Source organism: Eschrichtius robustus, chromosome 6 (assembly GCF_028021215.1).
Source record: "Eschrichtius robustus isolate mEscRob2 chromosome 6, mEscRob2.pri, whole genome shotgun sequence".
Taxonomy (NCBI): domain Eukaryota; kingdom Metazoa; phylum Chordata; class Mammalia; order Artiodactyla; family Eschrichtiidae; genus Eschrichtius; species Eschrichtius robustus.
In genome coordinates this window covers 54,250,429-54,272,417 of record NC_090829.1, presented here as the reverse complement: position 1 = coordinate 54,272,417, position 21,989 = coordinate 54,250,429, and the positions used below count along the sequence as shown (strand labels likewise).

At 34.9% G+C, this 21,989-nt stretch overlaps 1 protein-coding gene across 13 annotated transcripts in view; it reads right to left on the bottom strand.

The window, feature by feature from the left end:
* The window catches only part of NAALADL2 (N-acetylated alpha-linked acidic dipeptidase like 2), a 1,511,782-nt gene that overhangs the window by 1,383,614 nt on the left and 106,179 nt on the right, over positions 1–21,989 (bottom strand). For 12 of the 13 annotated variants that reach the window (XM_068547430.1, XM_068547429.1, XM_068547431.1 and 9 more), the window contains one exon: positions 17,307–17,369. The exons of the other annotated variant lie outside the window; for it this stretch is intronic. The gene's annotated coding sequence lies outside the window, so the exon portion shown is untranslated. The remainder of the gene's footprint in view (positions 1–17,306; positions 17,370–21,989) is intronic. 13 annotated transcript variants of the gene reach the window in all.

The following is a 21,989-nucleotide window of genomic DNA, read 5'->3' as shown; positions in this document are numbered from 1 at the left end:
GATAAAAAGGCCAAAACAAAATGTAATTTGTAACATGTTTTGAACATCATTATTATTATCTTAACAAATATAAAAATATATGGCTTCAAAGGTTGTTTTTATAATGTAATTACAGATTGTTATAGAATCAAAATATATTTCTGTAAAAATGCACTATAAATTTTATAATCCATAAAAATTATTCAATTTATGGATCTTTGCTTTTTGAAAACACATACTTTAAAAAAGGGAGCTTCACAAATATCACACTCTCTTAATGTCTCTCTTTTATTTCTTGTTTTTTTTTTCTTTTGGCCGCACCATGCAGCATGCGGGATCTTAGTTCCCCAACCAGGGATTGAACCCATGTTCCTGCAGTGGAACCGTGGAGTCTTAACTACTGGATCACCAGGGAAGTCCCTCTCTTTTATTTCTTGAGAAAAAAATTATACAGTTCTACAGTGATTTCTTATAAATTAAGAAAGACAACTTTCAGATATGAAAGCCGGATCAATATTTTCTAAAATTGCTGCTGCTTCTTTTATTTTTAACCAAGGGAATGCATTCTTTTTTACTTAAGAGACAAGACAATATTTTTTATAATGAAAAGGAGCAAGCCAAAACAAGAATGTTATCTATTTTTCTAATTATATTAAATATTCAAATAGGAAATGTTAATACTAAACTGTAAGTAAGAAGAACACAATTGTGATACATACTTGCCAACAATGTTAGAAAATTCAGGATCAGTCTCCTAAAATATTCAGAATCTTTTTTTGTAAAAGGATAAAACATAACAGCAGTGAGAAAACTCACGCAGGTGGTCAATCATTCCACTTTGTTCTGTGGGACCTTTAACCTCAATTGCAAAAGAGATTCCTTTTCCTGACGTCTGAACTGAAATTGCAATTCCACACAGAATGCAAGCACCTATCACCTTAAATTTGTATTATATTAAGAGGAAAACTTATTTAACTACAATTGCCTGATGACAGAGAAGTTAAACTATCCAAAATGAAAGTGTGATATAAAAAAGACAGAGAAAAAAGTTATGTAAAGAGTCTAGGAACCTGCAGGAACTCTCTCTGGTTCCTTTTATGACTCTTGAGCTTCTTCATCCATCATCAAAGGCAATCCCTCCCTCAAGAAACCTCCTATTCGACAATACTAATTATAGTATTCAATCACAGTGTAGCTCTTCTTTTTAAAGAAAGGCAGTATGCTTACTGGTTAAGATAACAAGCTTTGAAGCCATAGATACTTAACTTTAAATCTTGTCTCTAAGTCTCAGTTTCTTTATCTGTAAAACAGGATAATCATTGTAGTTTCTATAACATAGGTCAGGGGTCCCCAACCCCCAGTCTGCAGACCAGTAGTGGTCCGTGGCCTGCTAGGAGCTAGGCCGCACAGCAGGAGGTGAGCGGCAGGTGAGCGAGCAAAGCTTCATGGGTCGCTCCCCATCGCTCCCCCATCGCTCACATTACTTCCTGAACCATCCCCCCCACCTGGCCCCATCCATGGAAAAACTGTCTTCCACGAAACTGCTCCCTGGTGCCAAAAAGGTTGGGGATTGCTGTCATAGGTGATGTTTAAATAGATAATGCTTATAAAACACTTAGCTGGACCATAGTAAACCCTGTGCCTGTAGTTAGCTGATAACACTCTCATGACAGCAATTGTTAGAGTATTAAAGAGTAGCCCAGAATAAATTCTATCTGGACCAAAGGGTCTTATACCTCTATATCTATATCTATATCTATATCCATATCTATATATTTATGTATAGATATATGAAATAAACCATTACAGTATTGAAAGGAATATATATATAAATATTATATATTTACACACATACATACACATACTTTGGGAAGGTGAGGCTTCTCTAAGCATGATACCAAAAGCAAATAACATAAAGGAAAATATTGATAGCTATGACTACACAAAACCAAATTTTTAATTACGAAAAACACCATGAATATAGGAGTATATATCGGTACAACCTTTTTGGAGAAAATGCAACAATACTTTAATTACCCTTAAAAATGTACATATACTTTAATTTCTCAATACTGCTTCTAGGAAGTTTTTCTAACTGAACAATAAAAAATGTGCTCACAGATCTGCTGAAAAGGAGTTTAGCAGTGTTTTAATTAAAAGGTAGAACGAGAGAGAGAAAGAAGGAAGGAAGGAAGGAAGGAAGGAAGGGAGGAAGAGAGGGAGGGAGGAGGGAAGGAATGCTTCAGTGCTCAACAACAGATTAAATAAGTAATTGTGATAGTTTATTCTATAGTATATGTATCAGATTACAGCCATTAAATTATATTATAGAATAATATTTAATAATATTGAAAGATATTCAAAAAATATTAACTAAAAGAGAAAACCATGAAAGACATGATACCTTTTTATTTGTGGATAGAGAGGCTAAATAAGCATAATGAGTGGCAAAGACTGGGTGATTTCTCTGTATTTTTCTGTTTTCTGGAGAAAATAGAAATATTTTTAAAGATATATATAAAATATGTAAAATATAATGTGGTAGTTATAATTGTAAAATTTCACGAACTATGTCAGTTCAGATTATTTTAAGGCACAGAGATTTTTACTTTGCATGTAAAATATAATAGCATGGAGAACACGATTAGCTAAATTAAGATGAACAAATTTAGCAGCTTTCATTGCACTTAAGGACAGAGAATTGCCTAACATTCATCTGAGGACAACACCTTCAAATGTAAAACAAAAAATCACCCATTACTAAAAAGAACATACCTGGAAAGCCCAGAATGCTTGTTTCCTGACTTAATCATGAGAAATGGAAAATGACTAATTCCAAACCACATACACTCAAATTTCTCAGGAATAGATGAAAGCAAAGGAAGAATTTATCTTTTTCTTAATGTGCTACTTAAAGTAGTATGGAGCTAAGTGTTCTAGATGAAGATAAATACATCAAATTCAAGGATATTATTAAAACTCATTAAACCTAATTCCCACCTAAACATAAGTGGAATGAATTAAGACACAGAACTAAGTTTTCCATTTTCTAAACTTAATGAATACGTATTTCCATTAAGCATCAATAGGCAGTTATATTATCTTGCTTAATTATTTTTTCTTATCATAAATTTTGGCACATTGTAGAGTGCACTCATTACAGTCCATAATCCCTTGAAGAAAAAAATGCAGTTTTTCATAGCTTTAGATTCTAAAAAAAGTATAGTCACCTCCAGTTTTCTTCCACATAAACTATTACACCTTTTGGGAGTTTCTTTGACCAAAGATATAATCTAGATTTGTTTTATTTTGTTTTCTTCTACATCACACTTGACTTGGGTTTCCAATTATTAAAACATACAGCACCTTCCATTGTGATCATTGACATATGGCACCTTCCACTGTGATCATTTAAACGCATTTTTGTCTCTCCACACAAACACACACAAGTTTTAACCTCTATAAAGGCAAGAAACTTGCCTTGTTTATTTTTGTACTTCTAACAACATCTACTCTAAACATAATACTTATTCACTAAGTGCTGAATAAAATAGAATTTGGGAAACTCATGTAAAACCTGTACTTGGAGACACAACATTCTGCTATTTATTAAAAGCATCACCTTCAGCAAAACACAACTTCTCAGGACATCAGGCGCATCATCTGTAACATACAGATGGTAGCTACCCACTCGGTGCCCACATGTGTCTCAGTAAGTTAAAGCTTGTGAAGACGCTAGGGGGTTGCAAATCACTGTGTAATATATCCAGTGCTAACAGCTCCTTACATTATTGATTTTTAGTAAAAACTAACACCTGATTCCACTAGAAAACTTTTCATCTATCTACTTATCTATCTATCTAAAACTTTTAAGCCAAATAAATGTTTGTCATCCAGAATGTGAAGTTACTAATTATTAATAAGAAATTGATATTTTACAGTACAAAGAGCAGAGACTCTGAAGTTACAATATTAGGCTCACATTTTTACTTCATTTACTAGCCACATTAGTTAACCTCATATGTAAGCTACATATAGGACATGCTAAGAATAATAATAAGATGCCTCACAGAGCTTTAGGAAAGATTAAATATGTTGTATACGAAAGTGCTCCACCAACCAGAAGGCATTATACAAAATTTGGCATTATCATTAACTTTTACATGTAAATTACTGCAAATTATCACTAATCCTAATAGCCTTCACTAATATACTGACTACTGTGTGCAAGGCTTTGAAATGTTTTATTTATATTTTTGTTAACCTTCAAAACAACTGTAAAAGATGAATATTACTGTTCTCATTTTAATAGGAGAAAACTAAGGCTCAAAACCCTTAAGGAACTTATCCAAGTACACCTAATGTAGCAGTGGCAGAATCTGAACCAAGGACCATGGATGTCAAAGCCTATGTTTTTTTCCACCACGTCAGACTTTCAAAATAGAGTTCAGGCATCTCTCCCATTGAATGTCAGTATTACAGCTCCTAAAAATCAGACATAAAAAGCTAACCTTTTTTCCTGTTGCACTGAATGGGAAATATTAGTATTTGTTATACATTAACCCCAATATGGTAAGTTTCATAAAACACATTAAAACTCTAAGTGGGGACTTCCCTGGTGGTGCATTGGTTAAGAATCCGCCTGCCAATGCAGGGGACATGGGTTTGATCCCTGGTCTGGGAAGATCTCACATGCTGCGGAGCAACTAAGCCCATGCGCCAAAACTACTGAGCCTGCGCTCTAGAGCCCACGCTCTAGAGCCCGCACGCCACAACTACTGAAGCCCGCGTGCCTAGAGCCCATGCTCCGCAAAAAGAGAAGCTACTGCAATGAGAAGCCCGTGCACCGCAATGAAGACCCAACACAGCTAAAAATAAATAAATAAAATAAATAAATTTATAAAAATAAAATAAAACTCTTAAGTGGCAGACTATTATATTAGGATATAAACTGCTGAAGACATTGCTTCATGATCATCAAGTGATTAATACAGTAGTTAGCAGATGGTTGATTTGGATGCAGCAGCGTGGCTTCCAGCATCAGCCATACTCAAGTGCATCACTAATGCTATATGCAACGTTTTCTGCAGAGGCTACACCTGATCCTGACACTCTAACAACTATATCCAGTCTCTACTCAAACATTATTTTTTTTTTAAAATCATACATTGAATTTAGATAAATCAATATAATTTTTTCCTATATAAACGTTGGCTGAAAAACATATTTAAGGACTATGTAAAAGTCCACAACATCTGGGAATACATGAGCCACACACTAACCATACATTAACCTGGGAGATGTTTTATAAGGAGCTCCTTATATGTCAGACATCAGTACAAAAAGTTGGTGTCATTAAATAATGCACCAAAAGAAAACTGAATGAACTTATTTCTGTTTAAAGTCAAGGGCAGACCGAAAACATTTAAGACTGACTTTTTGTCGATAATGAAAAACATAGTGTATGTAATGTGTAAAACACACATATGCTACAGAATCCTTTATTATTCAAGTCATGGTTCTTATAGGCAATCCAAAGCTAATGGATAAAAATATGGAGAACTAAACAACATTTATTTTATCACATACATTTTATGATTTTTTAAATTCCTGTAAAGTATGTATTGGATTATCTGCTTATTTAAGGGGAAAAAAGTGAATGTCTCAGAAAGAGGAACAAAACAGTAAAATTTCCTTTTTGAACAAAATATTCAATTGGATACATTGTAAGCATACTGTAAATACTTCTTATACCTCACAATTAAAGACTTAGTTGAATCTCTGCCTTTATCCCAGGTAACAGAGATCAATGGTCCAAAAGATAAAGACTTTCAGTGTTTCAACTGTCTTCTTAACATAAACTAAATTTTGTTTAAATTATCCTTTTTCCTTTTTCTTCCAAAAAAAAAAAAGAAAAAGAAAAACTGTCTACTTAACAAAGGGGAAAAGTATTTTAGCCAACAGAAAACACGTTAGTGGCTATCATTTAACCCTTTAACTATGTTGCAGGATGAGACCATTAGAAAACTTTTTTTTTCATTGATCATATAAACACACTAAACCTTGGGGGCAGGATCAGAACTTTGAGAAGAACACTAAGTGGGAACATAGAGTCACATCTAGGATTTGGGGACAGGAGGAACCAAAGTGTGTGACAATTCTGAGGCAGATGGGAAGCTGTAACTAAGAAAGCCATCCCCCCAGGTAATGAGGCCACTTACTCCATCAGCCTCATTTCAGTGGATGAAAATGTAAAGTTGTCTAAGTCAAACCTAAAATAGTGAAGTTAAAAGCATCCTTCCAAAATCGTAAATTAACAAACATGATAGTTATGAACTCAGTTAGACGAAACATAAATTCTTTAACCTATTAGGGGAGGTGTCAAAATGAGAAAAATCTGTGTCATTTAATTTGCCATATTTCATAAATGAAGCTGTGCTGAAGATGTTCCTTGACTCTGACTTTAAGCACTATTTTTACATTGCTGCTTAATAGTAGCAATCTGCCCAAATTTCATTCTATTCGTATACAATACCAGTCCATATGTTTTATAATTCCATTTTTAATAGAGTGAGCAAAGTTTTAGCTCTTGGATGCTTAATGAATATTTGCACAGTGATTATAGAAAAAAAAATACACATTGCAATCTCTCTTGAATATTCAAGAACACATTATCTACTGCCCACCCTTACAAATTAATTATTTAATTTGGCCAAATTATCTATGCTTTGAAATTTTAAAAAACATATGTTTTAAAATATTCATTTAAAAAAATTCTGTCATTAAAATTGTATCCACAGAACTGATAATGCCGCTTACATAATTTCTATTCTAGAATTCAGTATACCTGAAATTCATAAAAGTCTAAGTACAGTCAGCCCTCTGTATCTGTGGGATGCCCATGAATAGGGAGAGCTAAGGTAGTATGCCATTTTATATAAAGGACTTGAGCTTCTGTGGATTTTGGTATCCACAAAGGGTTCTGGATCCCGAGGATACCGAGGGACAACTGTAATATCTAGATCTCACCCATTTCATTCCACTTCAACATCAAACGTGTGTTAATTCTTAATACCTAAAGATTTTTATAGATAGTGCAAAGGGAACCCAGGTGTTTAAAATCACTGCAATTAGTAAATAAATTACATGAAATGACTGTTTACCTAGAAAAATGTCTAAAAGCTAGGCTAGTATTAATTATAGGTAATCAGGATGATTTTTTTCCCCTTAGGTTTTATTCATTTAATCCAGTTACACACATTTAACTTTTTTCATATGTAACTTTTGTCACTAGGAAACCTTTAATAGATTTTTACAAAATATTTCAGAAACCAGTTCCAATTTGTGTATGAATCATACATAGAATTGCACTGTAAATAAAAATGCACAATAAATTTAAAATGTACATTAGTGACTTAAATAAATCATATTTATGACAATCCAATGATGAGTGTTTAAGGTATAAAATATGAGAGAATGGAGTTAGGAAAAAGAAGAAAATGGGCAATAAAGATAACAGGAATCAGCACATTTTCCTAAGTTAGAAAATTCTTAATAACAATCCAGTGCGATAAAGAGCCCAATTCTGTCCCATTAGTACTATCCCCAGATGGTTACATGAAGGCAAGGAAGAGCCAAAGGACGCTTAGCCTCACTTATTCTCAATAGCACAGAGACTAGAAAGAGTTTTTCTGTTCTCCTTCGAGTGTTTTTAAGGCTACATACTTTCTTTATTATTAACGTAATATGTAGTTATTTTAGGAAATTTGGAAATTACAGAATAGCATCAGTGAGAAAATTTAAATTGCCTGTAATTCCAGAAGCTAGAGACAAATACTATTGCAGCTTGGTATATTTTCCTCCAGTCTTTTTTCTATGCAAATGTACATGAATTTCAACCTACTTTGCACTGCACAGTGAGTACAGTTTGGCATTCTGCTTTTTCACTTAACACACCAGACATTTCTGTATTATAAATACCCTTTAAAAACACCATGTTTCAGAGCTACATAATACTCCATCACATGGCTTTAATGGCCATAATTTATTTAAAAGTCCTGCCTTTGTAGGAATTTTGTTTTTTTCTAATTTTAAGTTTGCATATTTAATAATGAACATCATAATAATATTTAATAATGAACATCATAATTTTGAATATTTATCTGTAGTTTTATCTACACCTCTGCTTTCCTTCTGTGAGATTTCTAAAATTAGATGTCTAGGTCAGAGGTATCGATTTTTTAAAGGCTATTAATGTATATTACCAAATTCTTCTCTCAAAAGATTGTACATATTTTTATTCAATTCTGCCGTGTATGAAGGTGGTTCCATTTCCACTCCTGGCTTTATGCTTCAAGAATGTGGTAATATCAGCAAAGTACAAACTGGTGAAGCATTTTAATTCCTTTATAATTTACTAGTCCAACATTCAGTTTAAATGCTATGAACTGAAAGGCTTCAAGAGGGCATTTCAAAATGTATTTACACTTACGTGAAGCTGCCTTTATTCTGCAGTTTAAAGAGCTGTGATTATCTTCACAAAATTTTACCATAATGCCACTTGACTCAGAGGTGTAGCTCCAGAAGAGAAAAAATAAAATTAGACAATGATGTCTTAGAAAGAGGACAAGATTTTGATTAACATAGACCTAATGAGATATGTAACTTTAGAAAACTATTTAACCCCATTTGACTCTGTTTCTTCAACAGTAAAGTGGGAGAAATATCTACTTTTCTGGATCATAAAATTTGATGATAAATATATATATATATATATATATATATATATATATATATACACATACATATATCTCATCAGTTATTGAAAATGAAAAGGTTTGCTCATCACCCTTCCATAGTGAAGCTCACAGAAACCAAATCCCACCTAAGCATATATTTAGCACCTTTTAGTGTTTAATTCTTAAAATAGATGTTTAAGGATTATTAAATATGTAAAGAATGCTTCCCACGCAAAAACAAACAGCAAAAAAAGAGAACCAGGAGGAAACAGACTATGCAGAGTGAGAAATACTTCAGCAAAATAAAATTAATATAGTGTACCATAAAACTAGAACAGGATATCACAAACTAGGAACAATCACAGAATAAAGAGTTCCTAAAACTTAGGAATATAATAATAAAAGACAAAATCTAGGAAACCACAAGAGACAAAAAGAAATGGAAAGTTAACAGGGGTAAAGTCAGAGAATTAATCCAGGATAGCCAGCATTTCTTTTCAATAGGAGTTGCCAAAATAAAGAGGAAAGAAAATCCCAATAATATAGCAATACCAATAAGAAAATTACCAAGCTGAAAATTCAGTTTGAAAAGGCACACAGATGCTCACTAAAGAGATCAAAAATTTCCTAAGAAAAGAAGCACCTACCATTAGAATGGCCTCTGACTTCTCAACAGAAAGACTATAAGAAAGTAGAGGCTTCAGACTTCTGAGAGGAAGCAGCCTGTGATCACCCAAACTATCAATCAAGCAGGAGGGCAGAATAAAGACACATCTAGCTTGTAAGGAGACAGAAGACTTTCCCAGGCACCCTTTCTTAGAAAGCGGTTGGAGGCAGAAATTAAATGTAGGTACCAAAGGGTCCTAATACAAAAAGTGGGAAAGAAACACTCCAGAATGACAGTTGTACTAGGCCTAGAAACAAAAGCCACAACTGATGCAGGAGGATGAACGGGTACAACAGGAATATCTCCAGGCCAAAACCAGAAAAAGTTTAATGTAGCCAATCGTTTATGAGTTTCATCTGAATCTGTTCCCTTCTTTATTCCTAACCTTCTCTCTCTCATCAAGCTCAAGAGGAGTTTATTTTGTTGGTATTTCAGAACACTCTCTCCTTTCTTTTAGATTCTTTGGTTTTTCTTGTATCCTAAGCTGAGGACTAAATTCTTTCTCGGGGCCTCTATTTGTCTTTAATAATGAAGCCATTCAAGGCCACACTTTTCTGAGAACAACAACAATAAAAAATCATTTTAAAATGTTACTGATGGCCATTTAATAGGTCTTTTATAGAATATTTGGGAACAAATAGTAACAGATATACAGAAAACTAAGCAAACAAAAAAGGAAAGTGTTAATGCTTAAAAATATATGAGAAAGGAAAAAATTCATAATATAAGTCTTGGTTCAAAGTAAGTGATATTCACTTATTATTACAAATGTGAAAACAATTTAATGAACAATTGTGATATAACCGTAATTTTTTTAAAAAGGGAGGATAGGGCTTCCCTGGTGGCGCAGTGGTTGAGAATCTGCCTGCCAATGCAGGGGACACGGGTTCGAGCCCTGGTCTGGGAAGATCCCACATGCCGCGGAGCAACTGGGTCCGTGAGCCACAACTACTGAGCCTGCGCGTCTGGAGCCTGTGCTCCACAACAAGAGAGGCCGCGATAGTGAGAGGCCCGCGCACCGCGATGAAGAGTGGCCCCCACTTGCCACAACTAGAGGAAGCCCTCGCACAGAAACGAAGACCCAACACAGCCCAAAAAAAAAAAAAAAAAAAAGGGAGGATATTTTGGACGGCTGGGTGTGAGATCTTAGAAAAATTAATTCTCAACCAACAAAACAAGAAGTCAATAGATAGTATCAAGTATCTATAAATCAAGAAATAACTACTTAAGCATAGAGCTATCAGAAGAAAAAAATAGAAGAGTTGAAAATCACTGTCTCAGGAGCCGCCTGGAAAGAAACATTAGCAAGGTGCTACTTTTAAATTTTAAGCCTATATGAGGTTTAAACTATTATACTTATATAAAATGATGATTAATTTATTTAAATAACTTAATAAAAAGCACCCTAAATGTTTGTTCTTTTAGAAGGGAAAGTGAGAGAGGACAGAGAAAAAGGGTGAGAGAGGTAGAAGGAGAAGGAAAGAATGAAGCATCAGTAAAAGAGAAACTATATAGAGAGAGCAGACTACAAAACATCTTAGAAAGTAGCTTTCTTAAAATGTTTTTCATTAAATGTAAAAGAAGTAATCAAAGTAATTTAACCTGATTGCTAATTACTAACTCCGGAATGTGTTAATTGTTGTACCACATTTGTAACTAAGAAATAAGTATCAGGAAAATATGGCTTAATTACTGACACTGTATTTCTTCATTCACTCCCCCATCAGCACACTAATTCAGCCTACTCCTCTTGTGCCTAGATGTCCACAACTCCCTCCCACCAACCATCCTGCTCTAGTCCCAGCTCAGGATCATTTCACAGAAGACCCTATCTTCATAATGGCATCCCAGCTCAAGAACTTAGCGCAGTCCACTGCCTCGGTGTAAAGCACTCTGCCTGGCTTTGAAGGCCCTGCCTCTACCTCTCCTCACATCCAATAAGTTCCCAGGACACATCCTCTGTGCCAGTCACTAATGCCTACTTCTCGTACTGCCATTCTCCCTGATGTTAACTGCTAAACCACTGCCTTTATGGGTCATGCTGCTTGGTCACCCCCCTCCCCCCAAACAAAAAGTGTCTATTTACCTCTCTCATCTACCCAAATTCTCATGTGTCACAGTCTACCTCAAACCACAGTGCCTCTAAATTGCCTTCTCTGAGATGTCCCCAGCACACAGATTTAGGCCTTTTCTAATGACTCTTACAAATACTGCCTTCACCTCATAATTAGCACCTATTTAAATATGCTCCTATTCTCTATTTCTGTATTATATTTTCACTGCCTATTTTGTTTTCCTATAATTGTAAACAGTTCTGTATCAGGAAACATACTGAACTCCTCTATACTCTATAATAATTAAAATCATAAATGGAACCTAGTAATGCTTTTTGATTGTTTAAAAATACGTATTTTACAGCATCCAGTGCATTTTCGCACACATGCCACATACTTAGGATATGTTGAATGGCTGATTGATTAACCCACTTTAAATGTACTAAATAAACACATTGCATTTTTACAGCTGTCAAATCCCTTGACTATTAACCTTTGTTATTTAACCATCGCCTTTCATCTTTCTGGGCTGAATCTGTGCTTTAGCTGTATCATCACACATTTCAATTTTTTAATTTAGAAAAAAGATAAATCAGTATGTAAAAATTTTACAAAAGATGATTCAGATATATGGTGATCAAAAATAATCTGTTACCAGAATTCATCTATAAATTGTCTTTATAATAGGTATCTTACTTCATTCCCAATTAAAATTAAATGGCTTTAAAATTAAATGGAATGTGGAATATGGCATGATAGGCATTGAGAGGAAAGAGCTTCTGAAAAGTTTTCTTTGAAATTCATGTTACCCAAATGTTAATATTTTAGGAATAAACATCCAGTAAGAGTTTGGAGGTAAAGAAGAGTGATACGGTAAGAGAAAGAAATGTGAGAAAAGCTTTGGTTCTCCTGTGTGCAAAATCTTACTTCTAGTAAAAGGACTATGTGTCCCACCCAAAACTGTATTATTCCAGTTTTGAGGGATGTTTTGATTCTCCCCCTCCATCTTCATAAGGCAAAAAGTACATAAATGGGCTGCAGCTACAAAGAGAAAAAATTCTATCAAATTTTTCTATAGAAAATTTCAAAATACCTATCATTTAGAAAACCCACGTGTAAAGTCCCTAGTCTCCAGACAACAGGTTGGCATAAGCCACACGATATTGCTGGGAAAAGGCTATGTCCTAATATAAAAGAACTGTTTTTGTCTTAGTTCCTGGAAATTTGCAGAGCTATGTTAAAGAAAAAGAGAAGCCAAATTGGGCATGTTAGCATGAACAGACATCCAATAAACAGCAACAGAATGGAGGAAATTTACACCCCTTTGTTCAGACAATTAAAAACAATTAACGTTTTTCTCATCAACAAGCCAGCTTCAAATGCCGTGTGCAAAATTCACAAGCAGTCGTCCTGCCAGTAGTATACTTGACTCCTTAGTCTTTATAGAAAACTGTTTTTTGTCTCACTTGCTCTGCAAGTTTTTTAACAATTGCCTTTGGTAACTTAAGGAGAGAATTTGGCACAGAGAATTTGTTAAAATGCACATGAAAGCTGCCTGCCAAGGTAATAGTACAGAACAGGTGCTGGTAATAGTACAGAACAGGTGCTATCCAAGTCAGAAGGTGGACGCAAAAGAAGGAAACCAACAGACGGAATAAGCACAGGAAGTGACCCCGAAACAAGGCAGCTGGCGCCTCATACTGTTCCCACCACCTGGCCCAGCCAGAGCCGGCCCTCTGCCAATTGTCCGGCCAGCAGTTGTGTATTTACACATCCCAATGGCAGGCCTGGCCACATCGTCTGCCTTTCTTTCTTTTTTAAAAAATTTTTTCTCTTACTAGACGAAAGCCTGTTTTGCGAACTTTTGATTCACTTTTTTACTCTAAATATATAAAGGAGTTAGTGGTGTTTCTGATTTGTTTGAGCTCTTGTTACAATAAAGAAAATAATCATTTTTGTCTTATTTGTTAGAAATCCCCTTTTGCCGTTAAAGGTGTTATTGAAGGATTTGGGGCTGATTTCTTTGGGCACTTTCTTACTTTAAAGGAAGTAATCAGGTTTTCATTTTACTTATTAGAAATTCATACTTGCTGTTAAAGACAGAGGGTCATGTTTTTGCTAAAGTCGTTTAGCAGTATGAGGACATTTAGAATGCCTCTATGGTTCAACTTTAATCTCTTCATTAGTATTATTTCACCTGGACCAGCTGTAACCTAGAGGCAGGGCTGTTAAACTGAGATCAGATACCAAGAGTTAGTTTAGATCAAGTGTTGACTTTGATGTGGGGAAGCAAATTCCTACACTAAATGTTCCTAAAGTGAAGTCCTTAGTACTCAGTATGACTGTGTGTTATAGAACCCTAAGTAGTCAATTAGTAGGAGAGGAAACAAATATTTTTTTCCTCTACTCATTTTAGGTTCATTGGCTAGGTCCCTGTAAATTAGACTGACAAAAGACAGATTAACAAAAGAAAAACAAATTCATTTACATGTGCATTGAGCATACACAAGGGAGAACTCAGAGATGAATACCTCAAAGGGATGGTTGGAATTTGGGGTCTATAGACCTAATTCACTAGGGGAAGGGGAGAAAGGGCACTTATAGAAAAACAAATGACATTTTGGAAAGATAAAAGGGACCTTAGAAGAACCAATGGGGGATATGTCAGTCTTGTGACAAAGTCTGTTTGGGTGTGATGAGAAGATTACAGTAGCTTTGCAGAAGAAGATTTAGTGACTTTTGAGATCTTTGGGGAGGCTCTGCTTTTAGGCAGATATGGGATTTCAGAAACTAAATGCATTCAGCTCAAAATCATTTTGATGCCCAATCCCAAAGTATTGACATATACACACTACTATATAGGAAATAGATAACTAATAAGAACCTGCTATATAGCACAGGGAACTCTACTCAATACTCTGTAATGGCCTATATGGGAAAAGAATCTAAAAAAAAAAAAAAATAGTGAGTATATGTATATGTATAACTGATTCACTTTGCTGTACACCTGAAACTAACAAAACATTGTAAATCAACTATACTCCAATCAAAATTTTTTTAAAATAAAAACAAAAACTAAAAAAAATGAAAACTAGGGACAAAAAAATCATTTTGATGCCAAAGAAGCATATTTTGGGGTGGCATATCCTGATCGTTCACAACATTTCCAGTTCTATTGCTCTCATTTCTGCCTCTTTTCTACTTTCATTAGACTTTCTTTAATTTGGCTATTCTTAACCTGTATTTTGAGTGATAGCAAGCCAGAGAAATGTCCATTTTTCCAAAACATTAGGCAGCATTTCTTTGACAACTGCCTCTTCTTCACTTTGCAAAATGTTAACATTACCCTATGAACAACAGGTGACTCTAAGGTTGAGAGATTCTGTGTGCAACTTGGTATCCTTGTTCATATTTTCTTTATTGCTATATATATATATATATATATATATATATGTATAGTTTAGGTTTTATATTTTTAAACGTTATTTTCAGTTTGGAAAAAAATATTTTAAATGTCCTAAAATTATCGAGTTTATTGAAACTTCCAGTTTGTGTCTATCCTTAGGTCACTAAAATATCACATGAGAGCTGATATCCTACTCTGTGTAGCCTTGGGTGGGTGCCTTAGTCCTTCCAGAATTTTATGTGGCCATACCAAAAAAAAAAATCACAGAAATGCTCCACGGGTTTCAAGCCCAATCTGGCAGCAAGGTGACCATAAGACAGCATATTTTAAAGGAATAGCTCCAGAAAAGATGGTCAAAGCAAAGTCTCTAGAATGGAAAACTTTACAATGGTAAGTTTTTTATAACTGAACCCAAAGTGTCCACACTATACAATAATATACACCAGTAAAGTAATTTTGTGATTTGTAAATCACCATATTTTTTAAAGACCCCTCATTAGTTTTTCTTACAAAACAAGTACACTTTATCTTCTTGATACATTATCTTACATGATTAATTTAATGATAGTTATCATCTCTTTCTCATTACAAAAGGAAGCTTTTATAATGTATATTGACTATACAATTTTCTAGAGTTCAAATAAATAAAACTTGGATATATTGGCTATTTCTTCTTTTGCTAAAAATCATTTTCTTCACTTATTCTTAGCTTTCTTCAAACCTTTTTTATGTCTTTAAAGAGAATTTATTGACATACATTTTTTCACTTATAAGTTGAAACATTATTGTTTATTTTAAAAAGTGCATTTCATATTGATTTTGATGGAGTCCCCTTACTATGAATCTAAAAGTCAAGAGGAGATGCAGAAAGCAGTTTTGCCATTTGTGACAACTGATCAGGGAAAGAGGAGTATATGGCTTTAAGTAGTCAGTCTCTGTGGGGACCCTCTGTTGGGTCAATCTATCCATTCCCCAGATTTTACATTTGATCCTGTCATCCCACACCACAAACACCAAGAGCCTGCTATGTGCAAAATACTGCAACAGATCCTGGGAAAACAAGGTGCAGCAGCCCAGGTCCTTGCTCACAAAGATGTTATAGTCTAGGAAATATATTCTATTTATGTCGGTGTGAAGGAGGAAGAATGGCCTGCCTGCCTAGTTATTAGATATAGGAAGCTGGCCCTGTGAGAATTTCATCAGCCTGGTTTGAAGAAAATGTTCAGTATCAGATGAAGTCTTTCCAGTTTAACTGCTACTGTTTACAGTTATATCTGAATTCCTTGATATAGTTCAGAAGGACATTCATGATGTGCCCCTTCCTGAATTCTTTAGGCACACCTCCCTATCTTAAACACTACAGTTCAGACACCATAACTACTTTGTAACCAAAATTTAATATTTTTCCACCTTCCTCTGCCACGTCCCTCCTTGAGCATTTATCTCTAGTCTGGCTTAGATGCCCACCTCATTTCTCATTTTGTACCCCATGCTTATCCCTACTGTTTTCACTCATCGCATGATGGTGTACTTGCCTGTTCTTGACCGTTTCCCACTAGACCGTAAGCCCCTGAGAAATAGATACATATTCACCATCATGTCCTCCGTGTAAAATGGCTCCCACTTAATAGGTGCTCAATAAATATTTGTTGCACGAATGAGTGAATTGCTTCAACTTCTATTTTTCAAGAGAAACAGAATGTTCCTAATTGGTCCATTCCATTATCTTTCAAGTAGAAAGCTAAATAATCCCAAATGATCCATAATCTACAACTAATTATACTGATTAAAATCTCTTAAAGTATAATTATATGAAGATTTACTTTAATTTAATATCCACTGTAAAAGTAACAACTGTTAGCAATTTCTAATTAGTTGCTTTTTTTTCAAATCCATATTAACTTAGGATTCAAATACCACTGTGATACATTCACATAAGCTAATTCATATTGCTAATTCATATAGCATATGGCTCAGAGTAAGTGCTCACTAATGTCAGCATGATGGCAGTAGTGCTGGTGGACTGGTTTATGGTGATGGCAATAATGAATGTGTATCAGTAATGGTATATATAAATCATATGAAAGACATATATCTAAGATAATATTATAAAGAAAGAGTGATAAAAAATTTGGACACCTATTTCAAAATACAGGAAAAGCATAATCATATATCTTCTTTTCAAGTAATTGTGATTAGAATTATTATTAGATTAAGTATGATAATAACAAACCATCACATTAGGGAAGAGAATGTGAATTATAATTGTATAATTTTACGATGCTCTGTAGGGCACGGAATTATTCTAATGTCCAAAAATGCAAGTAAACGATATTGACATTGAAATGCTTTTTGACAAAAACAGCAGTTACAGAGAGAAAGAGGGAAAAATGTTTTTATACTCTCTAACTGCTCAAACTGTTTTACAAATATTTATAAAAGGTCACCAATAGAGGGCTTACCTGGGGTCAAGTGAAAGAGGCCCTAAACCATCAAAAGCTATTTCCAATGTCCAGCTGGGAGATCTAAAACAGAGAATAACAAAGACAGTTTGTGACAAAGCTGACACACAGTATCCTGGAAGGAGTGAAATCAGTTGTGACATTTTTCATTTATTTGTAAATGCCTCTTTGGCAGTACACTCACTCAAAATGACAGTTGCTTCTTACAGAATAGGGGAGGTGATGGTAAAATAGAGGAATCCTGACAGTTGCTTTAATGAGATTCTGCATTAGGGCTATTCTAACACTTTCCCCCAACAAGGAGCCTGCCCTTCATTTTCAATATCATAACTCAGTAATTTGGAAAATGTTATCTCTGTGAAAACTCAACCAGTGAGTCCTTAATAGCCATCGCTCAGTTTATTTTCCTCTTAACTTTCAATTAGAAGAACACATTCTAAAGCAAGTAACTGAATAAATGTCAGCCATACAGACCAATTATGTCTCTTATTAAAAGAGTACTGTTTTTATTAAAAAACAGTAATATGGAGTGTGACTGAATAACTCAAGACACACTCTCCAGTAACTCAGTATTTGTTTGGAAATATCAGGGAGTATAATATAAGCTACATATTTAAAGGCTTTACTTTCTGTATTTTAATAAGTTCCTCTGGAAAAGGAAATTATTGCCAAGGTAGTTTCACTAGTCTTTAAAATTTGAGCAACTCCAAATTAAGCAGTCTTAATGAAGATTCCACGTCATTTCTTCATTTAATTATTCTTTGATCATATGTTAAGTGCTTGGTGCAAAGCAACTGGCCTAAACCCATTTCTAAAAAAAAAATGTAAATTATACTGTGCAAGGAAAATGCAATCCAACTCAGGTCTAGCCCAGCACCTACCACCTATTAGTCAACCAATAGGTAGTTGCTGAACTGGTAAGTTGCACAAAATCAAATCTCTGTGCATAGCAAAATGCATTTTGGCATTTCACTGCATTATGGGTTCAAAGTCTAGATCCCAGAGAAATGAACTAATTATGAGACCTCGGAGAAGTATCAAACTCTCTGGGTTCCAATATCCTTTTCTATGAAGTAGAGTTAGTACTATTTACTGCATGTGATTTCTGTAGCGATTAAACAAATGTTGGGGCAGGAATAAAGCACCTAGCACAGTTCGTGGCTCAAAATATGCTGTTAATAAAGGGTAGCTGTTATAATTATGAAGCTTTACTTTGACCAAAACAAATGACATCTGTCTCAAATAAAACAAGAACAAAAGTAGCAACAATAAATAAGTAAAAGGAGGAAACCGTGGCTTCAGGAGACTAAGATAAGACCTTCAGTTCTATCTCCCTTCCAGTAACAGCCTCTTTGCAACTCAGTTCTCTCATCACAAAAATGGGACTAACGTTCCTACCTTTACATAAAACCCCATCTCGGCTTGGCTATGAAGGCTGTCTGGGTATTTAAGCACCCCAAAATCATACGTTCTTGGAAAATGTGCAATGACTATGGCAGTGAGCACCATTTCACGTTGGCAAATTAACTGTGGTCTAAGATTTTGTGTTGGTAACCTTACCCTGCTGGCCACTGATTAATTCTTAGGTACTGCTCAGCAGAGATGGAAAACTGCTTGAGCAGTTAAATGTGTGCAGACTCATGAAGGGTTTTGTTGCCTTATTCTATCCTCAGTTTACCTAGAGCAGTGGTTCTTAAACTTAGCTATACCTTAAAATCACCAGGAGGATTTTTATAAAATGCTATTGATAATATCTATGTGCAACCCAGCACAATTAAATTAACATATGTTTTAAAAGCTCTCCAGGTAATTCTAACGTGCAGCTAGGGTTTAGAACCACTAGCTTAAAGTCTGATGCTTTGTTTCTCCAATAGACACTACTGGCTTCCTATACAAACCATTGTTTCCTCTTTTTTGCTAGGCAGAGCGCTGATTCATCCTAGGTGTCTTTTTTCCCCAAGCAACTCTGGGGAGGATGACTTATGCCCAGGTTCAGGCCAACCTGATTAGACTCAGCCAATCGTAGTGAACCCATTTCCTTCGCCAGGAATTGATTTAAGGGTATATATGTTACCTATATCTAGCCAACAATATGCAAGGAAACGTATTCTGGGGGCTTCTAGCAAAGTTTTCCACCCTCCTAACAAAATGCTTCTTCTTCTGCTGTTGTATATGGATACGATGCCTAGAGCTGCTTTAGTCATCTTGACAGCAGGGAGGAAGTTAATCTGAGGATATAGCTAACATCTTGAGAATGGCAGAGCAGAAGGGTAAAAACAGATTCTGTGACAATGTCATTCAGCTGCTGAATTAACTTGTCCCACTTCTGGAATTATGTAAAATAAATTCAAACAGCATGAGAGCGCTTTGATTTACATAGCATCCCAAAAAAATATTAAACAAGAAAAAAGCTATATCCCAAGCCTAAGTTTAGCTCAAAAATATCTTTGTTTATATTTTGAAATCCTTGTGAACTAAACCAATTGGTGAAAAATGTTAATTTTTCTTAAAAACTAAATAGTGTCAGTTTTACTTCAGTGGCTTTATAGCACTTAGTTTTACTAAGAAATAGTGTGTTGTAACAGACATAAGAAATTTAATAGCAGATCCTATCATTCAAATATTTTTCAGAAGTACTAATCTGTTCTAATTTTTACATACACACATAATGTACAATATTAAATATATTTTTATACCATATGTACAAATACATGCATGTATTTGCTTTTTTAAGTTATTGCCAACCACATGGTGCCTAAAGTAGAGAAAATGAGTTTTTTAATATCCAACCACAATAATCCCATCATTTCCTAATAACTGCGTTTTTCCTTTTAATTGATTCTATGTATAACTTGCATTCCTTGCAAGTTGTATGTCTTACTGTCAAAAGTCCATATTATAATTTTGCTTCCAAAATGTCCTCTCTTTTACTAGAGCAGTAATTTCCTGACTCAAAGAATACAAGGGATATTTTGGAATGATGCTTTACTGTCAACCACACAGTTGGAATGAGATTAAAAGGAATTTGTTCCAAGATCTACTATGGAGTTTTAAAGTGGCACACACTGTAATCACCATGCTCCAATTTGCCACTTTAAAATCTGGTTACTTCCAAACTCTCTAAGTTCTTTTGCGTTGCTTTCTCTCTCTATCTCATCTGCAATTTCTGTATTATTTATTCAACAATAAAAAAATCACCAGCACTTTTGTGGGAAGAGAGGAAACTAGACTACCCTTGGCAGGTGGTATTTGCTAGATAAAGAAGACAGCAACATGTATTAGGAGTCTTAGCTTTTGGGAGCCAGCAGAGAGGATCGGCCAGGGGAAAACAGGAAGTAGGGCTGGTGGAGAGCTCCGTGATGTGATCTCTTCCCACACAACCCACCAAATCTCCAACTAATTTACAAACTTACAACTGTCATGGTATGCTTAATGTGATGGATTTCTTGTGAAAGCCAATAGGGGATATAGTTTTGGTGCAGGACCAAGTGAGTTTAAAAAGCTGAAACTAAGTGGGTTCCATGAAGAAGGAGGAAAACAGTGCTGAGAAAAAAAAAAAAAAAAGACAGAAATTCTGAGAACATTCCCCTCCTCAGAATAGATCAGGGTGTGAAATGGGCACTTGAACCAATTTTCCCTCAGTAGTTTGGGAAACCTCAACGTATCTTTTATCTCCCTCATTATTCTACGAGCCCCTGAGACCAATGCTGTGCTGCCTTTTACTCTTTGAATCACAACAGAACACAATAAATGAATTTGATTCAGGTGGGAGAGCTCCTCCAGAAAGGGTCTTTGTCCCTGCTACTACCAAATTTAGGCAAGCTCTGTATGCAACTTTCCTTTTCTACTCAAAATATTAATAAGACTGACTTCTCGATAGCGCTAAGAACTTGGCAGAGCTGAAAATCTCATGGGTGACTTTAGTTCAGGGTCAAATCTGTATCTCTGGATCACTTATTGCTTTGTAGAGGACACAGGTTTGCTTCCACCCCTCAAGCCCTGCTCTTAACACAGTTCCTGACAGCTACTAGTACTTAATAAGAGTAAGAAAGAGTCTCAAAAGTGTAGTATGTTTTCCTGAACTTCATCTGGAGCTCCAAGTTCCATTTCTGGTATCTTTTCCTCTCTACAAAAGATGGGAGTTTCTAAAGTCATAGTAGTGGATCTGCACGCTCTAAAATATTATAGGTGCTAATGTCTGTTTTCAATCCTCCTCCTCCAAAGATAAGTACCTGACCATCATCTCTGCAGGGACTTTCACAAAGTAGAGACATAATAAATGTCTGGTGCACTGAACTAAATTATAAATGAAGTACCTATTGTTTGCTCTCTTTTTATTTATGCTATAACTATCCTTAGATAATGAATTTATCTTTTGGAGCACTAAAATACAACCATTAGGATCAGATATTTTATTTCACAAGTACAAAAATCAACATTGGTCTTAAGTTTTACAAATTTTTAAGAGGAATTTAGTATTTTGAAGTTTATTTCTGGAGGCAAGCTCTTATTTCTTGTGAATTTCATTTCATTGATAGAAATATATGAGGTGTGTTAAGAACCACTGGTATTTCAATTGTAACTATTAAGGAAAATTGTATTACAATGCAGACAAGAAATCCTGAGGCCCAGCAGAGCAATAATGATTAACAACATGCTCTAGAGGGAGTATAAATTTTAATA